Source organism: Panthera tigris, chromosome B1 (genome assembly GCF_018350195.1).
Source record: "Panthera tigris isolate Pti1 chromosome B1, P.tigris_Pti1_mat1.1, whole genome shotgun sequence".
Classification (NCBI taxonomy): domain Eukaryota; kingdom Metazoa; phylum Chordata; class Mammalia; order Carnivora; family Felidae; genus Panthera; species Panthera tigris.
In genome coordinates, this window is record NC_056663.1 from 163,081,126 (window position 1) to 163,094,120 (window position 12,995).

Below are 12,995 nucleotides of genomic sequence, written 5' to 3' on the forward strand. Positions count from 1 at the left end.
TGATATCAGCACCATTCAGTTTGACCTGCTCTGTGAATGCATCTATTATATATAATCCACTGCTGCTGCCTCACATTTTGTATTTACAATCTGCCTGGCTTTAATTTAATTTCAAAGGCCATGGTCTTTTCATTTTTGTCATTATCTCTTCTTTGACCTCCAAATGCCATTTGCATTCTTATTTTACATGGAAGTGAATGAAACCCATTATGGCATTGCCCACTGCTTCTTTCTTCTTTCCCTATTACTTGGAGCCTGAATATGTCAAGGTCAGTCTGAGCATATTGAGACTATTTGTATCAGAAGACAAGAATCTCTACTAGAAGATAATACTTTCATGGAATCATGAAGATCTTCTGGTCTAACAAAAAACAGAAATGATTTTCTTTGAAGAGGCAAAATAAGAAGAAAGTCCTTCATGTCACTTCAAGCTCTCAATTACGCTCATGATTTTTTTTAAAAGGGTCTGTGCTGCTTCATATAAGCTAAGTTCATGTTTTACAGTGGCAAATGTTTATTACTCCCTCACATCACATGTCCATGGTGGGTCGGCTGCGGCAGCTTTCCATCATCAGGAATCTGGGACTCAGGCTGAAGGAGCAGCGTCTATCTGTGGGTCTCATGGAAAACCACATTTCTTCCAATCACACTCAGCAAATACAGTGGTCAAGCCGACCTCAGTGGGGCAAAGTCTGTACAAAAGAGGCAGGAAGGGTTTTGAACAATAATGCAATCTATTACAGCATGGATACACACATACATGTATATATACATATAAATATATATATATATATACACATATAAATATACATATATACACACATAGAGGGAGTATGCCATATACAGAAAATTTATAGTTCTGTTAGTCCTTTACATTTTAATTAATAATTGATTAGTAGTTATTTAATTATCTTTGATTATTTGCTTCTTTTTACCTAATACATTGAGAATATTTTTTCCTGTCCATAAACAGTCTTCTGCAATGTGACTTTAAATGGCCATGTTATTTCATAGGATGGTTATATATCATTTACTTAACCATTCCCCTTTTGATGGATATTGAGGTTGCTTTGTTTATGATAGTATTCAATAAACAGATTCCCTACCTAGAAAACATGAGAAGAGAGTGTTTACACGTCTCTAACAAAATGAAAAAAGTAATGAACTTCTCTAAGAAGCTGATGATCTTTGGCTTTGCTTTAGCCAATGTCTTCAAGGCACTGGATTTTACTTGAGATTAGCTGACTTCAACTTGTCCCTGTGAAGAAACAGAGTACTCGTTGCCTGCCTCTCTCCCCTTTGGATGACTAAGTTTCTTTCCTTGAATGGAAGCAAAGTGGAAGCTCTCCATGGCAGAGAAGGTTGGCTATCTACCAGACATTCCTGTCTGTCCTCCGCTGTCCGTAGGATAGTGTTGTTACTGGAAAGGAGCTGCTAGCCAGAGGCTGCACTTCTCAGCTCTCTGGCATCTCCACGGGGTCTTGTGTGACTGGTTCTCATCAGTGGAATGTGACCAAGTGACATGTGTCACTGCCAGACAGGAGGTTGAAACGTGCTGCCCTCTCCCCTTCTCTCCTCTTCTGCTTGTGATAATGAGGCCCCAGGGAAAGACTGAGCCACAAGAGGAGGGGGGCCTAGGTCCTTGACTCATTACAAGGTGGAAAACTAGTCCATTGACTGGGAACACCAACCTTGAACTGGTATATGTGATTAAGCCACTGAAATGCTGGGGTTTATTCATTAGAGAACTAGCATTGCCCCAACCAATATGACCACATATTGGTTAAGTGGGTATGTAAATTTAAGGGAATGCCATTGAGCACTCATCCTGTGCCCTTCTAGGCACAAAAAAGAGAACGAGGAATAATCAGGTTACAAAATGTGAGTGTGATGTTTGTACTAATTTGTCCTCTAGGAATTGTGATGCTGCCCCTCATGAATATTTGGTCAGTAAACACTCTCTAGGGAAATCAGTCTCCTCAATCGCCAGAGTCTTCTATCAGATTTTCAACTAAGGTTACCTATAAAATCATCACATTCGTTTGAACTGGAAAAATGGGAACCATAATACAGTTATTAAGAGTGGGGCTTTAGGGGCACCTGGGTGGCTTGGTCAGTCGAGTGTCCAACTTCGGCTCAGGTCATGATCTCACAGTCCATGGGTTCGAGCTCCATGTCGGGCTCTGTGCTGACAGCTCAGAGCCCGGAGCCTGCTTTGGATTCTGTGTCTCCTTCTCTCTCTGCCCCTCCCCTGCTCATTCTCCCTCCCTCCCTCCCTCTTTCTGTCTCTCTCTCTCTCTCTCCCCCCTTCTCTCTCAAACACAAACACTTAAAAAAATTTTTTTAAATGGGGCTTCAGAGATAAACCAACCCATATTCAATAGCCACAGGTGCTGCACTGACATGTCCATGCCAGAAACCCAACTATCCTGCAATTGCTCCTGCTACCGGCATCAGAGCCACCATGGCCCCCAGATCATCCCTTTCTGGCTGTCATATCTGCCAGCACCTCCAGAGAGGGTGTGTCCGTTAATGTCCCTAGCAAGGAAGCACACACCAGGACAGAATTGGAAGTGAAAGATATTTGTCGCATACTACGCGTCTGGGGTGTTCGCTTGTCCAGGAAGAGAGCAGACACAGAATTGAATATGAGAGAGGCTGACATCTATGAGGAGACAAAAGCCCCAAACAGGGGTTTCAGCTCCATATTTATTGAGCGCTCAAGATCTTAACACACATGGTGAACGTGAAGAAAACAATCAGATAGTAATCAACTTGTGTGTGTAAGAAGCAAAGGGTCTAGGGGACAAGCGGAGTTTGTGATCAAAATACAATAGTACATTGGTGTCAGATGAAAGTAATTCCCTGCAGGTGATATAACAAGCTACTCATGATTCCATTATAATATCTCGCTAGCTAACCCCGGGCGCTTTTGCCCCATGGTGGCGGCTTTCCAACCTAAGCTTTTTTCTAACCCATTTACATAAATAGAACCTATTTCCCCATAGATATTTATGAGGGAAATACTCATGAAAAACAACAGGGGAGGGAGCAGGGGTAGGCAGAGAGAGCCTTCAGAGGGTGATGCCGGTCTGACACTCAGGAAAAGAGAGCAGGTGGGAAGGAGGATGGGGTGAGAAGAACCTAAGACTGCAGTGACCGCTGCGAAAGTCTCAGTAGGATGGAATAGGAGCCTGTTTGAGGATCCTGCATGGGAGAGGAATAGCCCAGCCCCCCTGTACACCCCTTTTCCCCTCTGTTGAATGGAGTTGCTTGGTTAGAGACATGGAATCAATGCCTCAGTGGATGCCAGAGGCTGTCTGCTAATTGTACTCCTCACAGCAAGATTCCCTTGAAGGGTGATCTGAGGGGCACATTTCCCTGCTGCCAAAGAAGCACTCCCATCTTTTCCTCTGGCATCACTGGCTCCTAAGTCAAAGTCTGATTGATGGAGATTAGACCACGTGCCCTTACTGCAAGGAAGCCCAGGGGAGCAAGTGACTGGCATTTTCAGCACCAAAGGAGGAAAAAGTCTTCTTGGATATTGGTCAGAATAAATGAGTGTAAAATATGCAAAGCACTTTGCCCAGTGCCTGGTGTGTAACAGACCCTGGATGGATGGAAGCTGATTTCCTCACTAACCACACCAGGGATGTCAGGGAAGGTGATGGGAGGATTCGTTGATAATCAGTCTCTCCCCGGCTCAGATCTTGACTCCAGCCTTCCAATGAAATTAGGCAAGTGATTTAACCTTCCTGAGCATCAGTTTCCACATCTGTAAAGCGTCCTTTGCAGAGTCATTGGGAAGATTTGCATTACTATATGGAAAATGATTGGCCCAAGTAGGCTCTGAGAAAAGAGCAATGCTATAGTTACTTTGTAGTGAACAGAGAAAGGAGCACCAAAATTAGAGTATACACTCTGGGGGGGTGGGCACTCTGCCATGTTCATCCTTGGAGGCCTGGCACTCAGTATGAACCGCGGCATATGCCAGGCCCTCAATAGACACTTGTTGATGAATGAATGGATAAAACTATTTTTTCTTATGGATAAATAACAAAGACAAAGCTACATAAATCATTTTAAACTAGGATTTTATTTTGCAGATTATTCCTCTCTGATAATGTCTTCCCTTCTTATTTTTTCTCAACATTCTCACATTCAATCCAACCTCTCCAAAGAGCATAGGAATTATATAGTCAAATCATTTTATTTCATTAATTTAATCTTTATTCTTATCAAAGTAATAGAATATATGGTTTTAAGAGTCACATAGTAAGGACAAAAGATCTTTCCCCTGGTGCACCCTTCCCCACCCTTGATCCGCATCCCTCAGAGGCAACCAGTTTCAACTCCTTAGCTAGTTTTTTTGGTATTTACTTTCCTGTTTCTATTTCTTGATTTTTTAGAATCAAATGTCCAATAAAAATATTGGACACTGTTGATTTTTTTATTGTAGAACATGCGGGCTTAAATCTCTTCTCCCTATGCACATAGACACATACACACACACACACATAATTCTTACCTTCTATCCAGTACAGTTGTTACAGTGATTTCACAAACTTTTCATAAGTTAGCAGTGTGTTTGTTGTATTAGGATCATGTCACTGCTGAGCCTTGCCGAATACTGCAATTCTATTTTATTTCTCCTATAGTTTTTGTGTCCTCTTTAGTTTATAATTGATTGACTTAATTTTTTTTATCATTTATTTACCTGTGACAACCACAGATACATTCCCAAACTATCCCCAGAGTTGTAAAACTTCCTGATAGTCAAACCCATGAGATATCCTACCAGTTCCCTTCTTCCCCTGGAATCATCTCTCCTGGTTCCCTCCACTCTTCTGCTCCAGTCATGGCAGGCTGCCTTCCAGGCTTCTCCGGGGCTCTTGTCCTGGAGCTTCCCATCAGTGCCATGGGAGATACTCCTTTTACCTCTCTTCTGTGTTGGACTCCCTGTTCCCAGGATTCCATGTCTTCCTCTTGACTGGTTTACTCCAGTGACTTCCTGAGAAAGAGGACATAGAAAGCACGTAGGTTTTTTGAGGCTTTATCTGCAAATGTTATTATCCACCCTGCCAGTACAATCCCCTGAGATTGAGAAATTATCAGAATAGGAAACATATCATTGCAATGATTCATCCCAAGGCTTGACCAAAAATGGCACAAATTCCAAAATAGCAGTGACTTCAACAAGTTGGGGTTTTGTCCGTCTCACATGAATGTCAGCATCAGTAACCCTGGGTTCGTTTGATGGCTCCACAGTCATCAGGAACCTAGGCTCTATCTTGTAGCTCACCATCCTCAATGGGCAGATCCCACTTCATGACCCAGGATAACTGCTTCTGCTCCAGACTTCATATGCTCAGTCAAGCCAACAAGAATAAGGAAAGAGGTGGGGCGCCTGGGTGGCTCAGTCGGTTAAGCGTCCGACTTCAGCTCAGGTCACGATATCACAGTCCGTGAGTTCGAGTCCCGCGTCGGGCTTTGGGCTGATGGCTCAGAGCCTGGAGCCTGTTTCCGATTCTGTGTCTCCCTCTCTCTCTGCCCCTCCCCCATTCATGCTCTGTCTCTCTGTCTCAAAAATAAATAAACATAAAAAAAAAAAAACTAAGAATAAGGAAAGAGGAGAAGGAGAAGGAGAAACGATGGCCCTTGAAGGACATTCCCTCAAAGTTGCACCCACTGCTTCCGCTTACATCTCATTGACCAGAACTCCATCACATGATTGCATTGACATGCTTTGCTTATTTTACCCTGGTTTTTCACTTTATTCTTACACAGATTTTATTATACTTTATGTCTGCATCATGATTGTTATTGTATTTTAAGGACATGGTGTGAAGTAACCATGCATCTTAATTTTTATGACGTTTATATCTTCAATTTGCAACCCAGATGCTGGGTCTCACCAACCAGCGCTTCTGTTTGATAAGTTATACCCAATTTGAAGCACAATATCAGCACCACCCACAGATGAAAACCCATCCCACAGATTAATGACTTTTGAAGGCTGGCCTGTTGTCTTCCATGGGCATTCTGTCCGTGTTGGTGACTTTAGGCTTCGGAATTAGTTAGCTTCATTGGTAGTGGATGTCACACAATGTAAGGCAGGGAAGTGGTGCATGTCTCCCACCTTGCAGAAGAAAGTGCTTTGCACTGGGAAAAATGACCACATGAAAAGAAGGGCAGAGAAGAAAGAACAGTCTTGGCAAGTGTTCAAGTCCCTCATTCTATGTTTCTAAGATCCAGCTGCATGTATGGCCTTCCCATAGTTTGCTTGTTCAATGCGTCCATGGAACCTGCTAGACAATAAATCCTCCCATTTGCCCAAGCCAGCATGATTCAGGTTTCTGTCACTTGAAAACACAATAATCTTGACTAGCTCATATTCAAACAAAATACCTTTTTGTAATTGCAACGGAGCTTTCTCATTGTGCACGCTAGTTTCCTGGGGAGAGGTTAGGGAGTGATGGATAGGGGATACAAAGTTTCTTTTCGGGGTGATGAAAATGTTCCAGAACTGGGGGTGGGGGGTGGGGGGGGTGATGGTTGCACAACTCTACGAATACACAGAAAGCCATGGAATCATATATTTTAAATAGGGGAATTTTAGGGTATGTGAACTGTATCTCAATAAAGTTGTTTTTAAAAACCAGTATAACTTGTAGAATTTCATTCTGTGCCTATCAAATAGTTAGCAATGGATTCTCGTTATATCTACCTGGAGCCAGTTTATACTCACTCACTCTTACACCTGTAAGATTACGATCATCCCCACAGGACACAAGGCAGGTTGTGTTCCTGCAACAGCAGAGCGGGAAGTGCCCCTTCTCAGAGACCAGCAGAAACAATTACTGTGGCCTGGGACACGGGGGTTTCTCGAAGAGTTGAAAGGAAATCAGTCATGTTGGCCAAAGTAAAGAAGATCTGCTTGAGTGAACATTTTCAATACAGTAAAAATACAATGAGAAAGTCGTGAGAAATAATGAGTTCACAATGCAATATAAGCATTAGGTTTTCTTTCAATGAAACTTATCATCAAGAGCACTATTTTAGCACAGGTCACAAAGAAGACTTACTTAGGAGACAGGCCTGGAAAGTCAAGAATACATTTTATACATTAAAAAAATGTTTTTTGATGTTTATTTATGTTTTGAGGGGGGGGGGGGGACAGGGTGCGAGCGGGGGAGGGGCAGAGAGAGAAGGAGACATAGAATCTGAAGCAGGCTCCAGGCTCTGCGCTGTCAGCACAGAGCCTGACGCGGGGCTTGAACTCATGGAACAAGAGATCATGACCTGAGCCGAAGTCGGACACTCAACCGACTGAGCCACCCAGGCGCCCCATTTTATACATTTTTACTTATTCATTCTAGCATTTCCTGGAAGCCCTCTGTGTGGGAGGGGATGTCGTCATCCCCGAGTGCACAGAGGGCATCGAGACATAGTCCCACAAGGGAGGAGCTCATGGTCCAGTGGTCGAGTGGAATTGCTCAAGTACTAACAGCCCAGGGTGGAAAGTGCTGCAAATCCTCACAGGACGGAGTAGGCCTGCAGGCCCTTGGAGGCATGGCTGTTAGAGTCTATTTACTTGTAGCATAATGTGATGCTCATTTCCATGCCTGAGCCTCCATTTGCCCACCTACAAAGGTGAGCTCCCTTGGAAGACTGTGACCCAAAATAATAAATTTCCAGAAAGAGTTACCTAGTATTAGTATTGTCCAATTTGGATATCATATATTCATCCAATAAATATTTGTTGAACATCTATTGAGCCGTGCTTCTCAAACTGGAATAAACAACAGGGCTGAGCAGCAGTGTATCAGAGAATATGGAGACTCGGCAATTCAATATCACATGTCTTTCATGACATGTAAGCATTTCATCACATTTTTATGTTAAAATAGATGTGGATGTACTACAGAGAAGGATGCAGAATGCTTATGAAGTTTCAGGATAGAGCACTTGAGGCTCATAGTAGATTTCTTTGTCGTGTGTCTTTGCTGGAGGAGAATTTGCTCCAGAATTTGCTGGAGGAGGAAGGAGGTTTGTCCATTCTTTTTCTGCCATTAACTGAACACCAGTTGTTAAATAAGCATCTCAGGAGATGCAAAATAACATCCCTGCAAGAGTATGCAACCTGAGCTGAAACAAAATACTTGAGCAAATGAATCAAATAGAAATCCATAGGTGTGTCTTTTGAGAAGTGTAAGAGATCGCTTCTGTGTCTATGAAATCACTTCCTAGTAGACTCCTACACGACAGAACTATGAAAAAAACAATTCAGGGGCCCCACTAGAGAAACTTCAAGGAGAAAATGAAGTTCAAACAGGTAGCTCATTAAGGAAACAGATTTAAGTAGAGAAAAGAAATCGTCCTCCTCAGAGCAAAATCTCACATTGCTAGGGTAATCAAGGCAGATGGGCTTGCAGGTAGGAAGGGGATTCCAAAAGGCAGGGATTGGGAGAAGCCCATTCCAGATCAGCAGAATGACATCTAGAAAAGGGACAAAGTCAGGAAAAGCAAACTTGTATATGGAATTCAGGGAGTGATCAGTAGATCTAAAACAGAAGTTTCACCAAGCATGCCAGCACAGTCTAACGAAGAAACCTTGAACCCAAAGACGAAGAATGTGAAATGTACCTGCCACTGAACACAGGCTCAAATGAAATTTGCTGACTTGCGTGAAAAGGACTAGACAGATGTGATAATGTACTCCACTGCTCCCTGGCAAGTTAAAACAAGTTCAGGACCAGAATCAACCTGAAATAGTTCCAGTTTGTTGTAGATTCTAGGTCTGGAGTTCTTTCTTGTCCAGCAAGAAAGTGGGACGCAGGGCTAAAAATGCGAGAGAGGCTAATGTCCGGGGGAAGACAAGAGCCCCGAGTAAGGGTTCTTGCTCCATTTTTATTAGGATCAGAAGGCTTACAAACATGGTGATGGCTGTGCACAAAGAGACAATGAAATCGGGAACATTAAGTCATGGGCGTCAGGGAAAGGGGGTTTTGAAGATATGTGGTGTTAGGGGTTTGGGTCAATACAAAACAAAATAGGGCAGAAGGTTGTTTAGAGCAGATGTGAGGCACCACCTCTGTTTACCTAAACTGGCCTAGGGGACAAGAAAGAGAGCATGCTACCTCAGGGTCAACAGGGCACCTATCTTTTGCTAATTAGCTCCACTCTGGGCAACTGTCTATAGCCCTATTTACCTGTTTACCTAATTTGGTCCTTCCTTCCTGGGAAAGCAGCTTTCTTCTATAGTACTAAGTTGGGGAGGGGGGGCATTTCCACCCTGAATACCTAATCTTGTTTACCTCATATACCTACTGGACATATACCTTGTCCTACTGGGGCCTTTACCCCACCTTACCTAATCTTATTTACCTAATCTTGTTTACCCAAACTTGGGTGTGAACATCCTATGGCTTTCTAATTCTTTATGCCTTAGTAACCCATTGGTGCAGGCTCAGGGAATTCCTAAACTTATTCCTCACACCAGTTAGCTCCCTCCTCCTTTTCTCTCATCTCCTGTCTATTTTCTCCCATTCTAACACACACAAAGAAAATATTTTGCAACACTGCCCACACCATTAGCTTCATCATACACAGTTATGTCCAGGAGTAGCCCCGATGGCTCATCCAGAGGAAGAATAGCTTGTGCTGGTGGATAAAGGGGGAAAGAGTTGGGCTTGCTCAGTTTGGGGTGAATGTTACCCATGTAAATTTGTCATTTTTACATCTTCATAGTTTCTAGATTGTCCACTCACCTTGGGAAGGAACTCTATCTTGATTAATGTAGTTCCCTGTGTCTTGGCACATGGTGTGGAGGTTTGAAGGAATCAATAAATAGCACCATTTTTCCCCACCCAATACCTAAACCAACTGAGAAATACAAAGGAAACAAGCAGATGGAGATTTTTTTTTAATTTTTTTTTAACGTTTATTTATTTTTGAGACAGAGAGAGACAGAGCATGAACAGGGGAGGAGCAGAGAGAGAGGGAGACACAGAATCTGAAACAGGCTCCAGGCTCTGAGCTGTCAGCACAGAGCCCGACGTGGGGCTCGAACTCACAGACTGTGAGATCATGACCTGAGCCGAAGTCGGATGCTTAACCGACTGAGCCACCCAGGCGCCCCCAAGCAGATGGAGATTTAAAAATTAACGGCTTAATTACAGGTAAAAAGCTGAATGGGAGCATGTGGTTTAGATTGGCAACAACCCTAGATGTCTTAATAACAATGAAAGAAGTAGGCAGACTCACCCACACAGCTACAAAGCACCCTAGGAAACCACAGGTCTCCACCCACCGGGCAAACCCTTCATTGGGTGGCCAGTTGCAGAACAGAGCACCTGCTTTCTGCAGATTGATTCCAGAGAGAAAGGGAGGAGGAAGGACTGAGCATTGTATGTTAGGAACTCCTTCCCAAATCAATAGCACCTTGGAGACATTTGAGCAGGATGCATGAGAAGCAAGATGTGTTGCCTATTAGGTGTCCTGAGGGGCCAAGAAGTCCCTCCCCCAATATGTGGCATTATGAACCATGTGTGCACTGGATTGCCTATGTGATGGGGAACTTACCAAGGTCAACTTGAAATAAGAGGTCCATTGAACAGAGGTGCTCAGTTATTCTAGCTGATCCTCTCTGGTGATGGAAGCTTCAGTGCACCTTCTTGTCCTCAGGAAAATAATCTGATCATATGATATACATTGTCCAGGTGGCGTTGGAGGAGGGCAAAGGGTGCATCAGAAGGAATGAACCCCAGCACTGCAACTCCCAGAGATCTCTAGAGTGCAAAGCAGGTTGCTGGAGAGAGATGAAATGAATTTGCACAATGAGCCCAGGACCTTCTGGGAGAGAATAAATCAAGGATCCAACATTTTGGATATTTCAGAATAAATTCTGAAATCCAACATTGCTTTCAGAAATCCAAAGCCTTTGTATCCAAAATCTATAAAGAACTTATCAAACTCAACACCCAAAAAACAAGCCAGTTAAGAAATGGGCAGAAGACATGAATAGACACTCCTCCGGAGAAGATATCCAGATGGCTAACAGACACATGAAAAGATGCTTAACATGACTCATCTTCAGGGAGATACAAACCAAAACCATGATGAGCTACCACCTCACACCTGTCAGTATGGCTTAAATTAACAACTCAAGAAAGAACAGGTGTTGGCAAGGATGCAGAGAAAGGGGAACGCTCTTGCACTGTTGGTGGAAATGCAAACTGGTGCAGCCACTCTGGAGAACAGTATGGAGATTCCTCAAAAAAACTGAAACCAGAACTACCCTACAATCCAATAATTGCACTATTAGGTATTTACCCAAAGGATACAAAGACATAGATTCAAAGGGTTGCACCCACCCCAATGTTTATAGCAGCACTGTCAACAATAGCCAAACTATGGAGCCCAAACGTCCATTGACTGATGAATGGATAAAGAAGATGCAGTATATATATAAAAGGAATATTACTCAGCCATCAAAAATAATGAAATATTGCCATTTGCAATGACACGGATGGAGCTAGAATGTACTACGCTAAACGAAATAAGTCAATCAGAGGAAGACAAATCCCATATGATTTTACTCATATGTGGAATTGAAGAAACGAAACAGATGATTATAATGGGAAGGTGAGGGGAGAAGAGAGGGAAACAAACCACATGAGATTCTTAACAATAGAGAACAAACGGAGCTGATGGAGGGAGGTGGGTGGGAGATGGACTAGATGGGTGATGGGGATTAAGGAGGACACATGTTGGGATGAGCACTGGGTGTTGTTTGTAAGTGATGAATCACTGAATTCTCATCCTCAAACCAATATTGCACTATATGTTAACTAACTAAAATTTAAATTTAAAAAAAAGAAAGAAGAAATCTGAAGATTTGCAAACTGGCTGGGTGAGGTGGAAATAGCATCAATCTTTCTAAGAGACAATACAATTTGGGAATGCAAAGCCGATTAAAGCAAAAGACTTTTATCTTTTATTTATTTTCAAAACAACATTTTCCCCTAGAAGTTTCATTATTTTTCAACAATACAAAAGAAAGTCTAATGAGACAATGATGTTTTGCTAGTACTGCTAATACTATATATGTATATATTTATTATTTATATATATATATAAAACATTCATTGGACAATATAAGTCACTAGTAATCACCATGGAACTGAGCTATAAGTAAATTGTGTACTATAACAGAAGAATCTAGAATATTAAGATTGTGACTAAAGCAAATGTTTAGACCACTTATTATAACCAAAATGTTCAAGCTTAGTAGCACACAAATAAGAAATGATCCCCCTAATTATAAATAATTACTGCAAGTTCATTTTTGAGAAAAAGGTCTGATTTGTTCTCTGCTTAGAAACAGCTCAGTGTATGTGTATTTATGTACATCAAGTTCACAGAGTTTTTGAGTTATAAAGGATCTTAGAAATCATCTAGTTATTTAGTTCAGCGGATACCCAAGTACTCTCACTTTACAGACGAGTAAAGTCACTTTACAGATGAATCAAGGTCAAGTTGTTTCAGGGACAAAACCAGACCAGTCTCTTATTTCCTAGCCTATACCTTAAAATGTGTATTTAAAAATATTTCCTATTTCTGAATTTTCTCTACTTTAGCATGACTTTCCATCTACCTGATCTAAATTAAAGCAGTTTTCTGCACAGACAGGAACCGCAGAACAGAATCAGGAAGTGACACAAAGCTGTCCACACACCGCGGCACTTCCTGGGAACAGAAGTAATTACAGTAAGGTGTGGAGATTTCCAGTGGACCCAGTGACCCCTGCAAAGGGCCCCAGCAATGTGCTCTCATGGGCATACGTTTACATACAATTTGCAAAGATAAACTTTTTTTTTAAATTTTTTTAACGTTTATTTATTTTTGAGACAGAGAGAGACAGAGCATGAACGGGGGAGGGGCAGAGAGAGAGGGAGACACAGAATCCGAAGCAGGCTCCAGGCTCTGAGCCA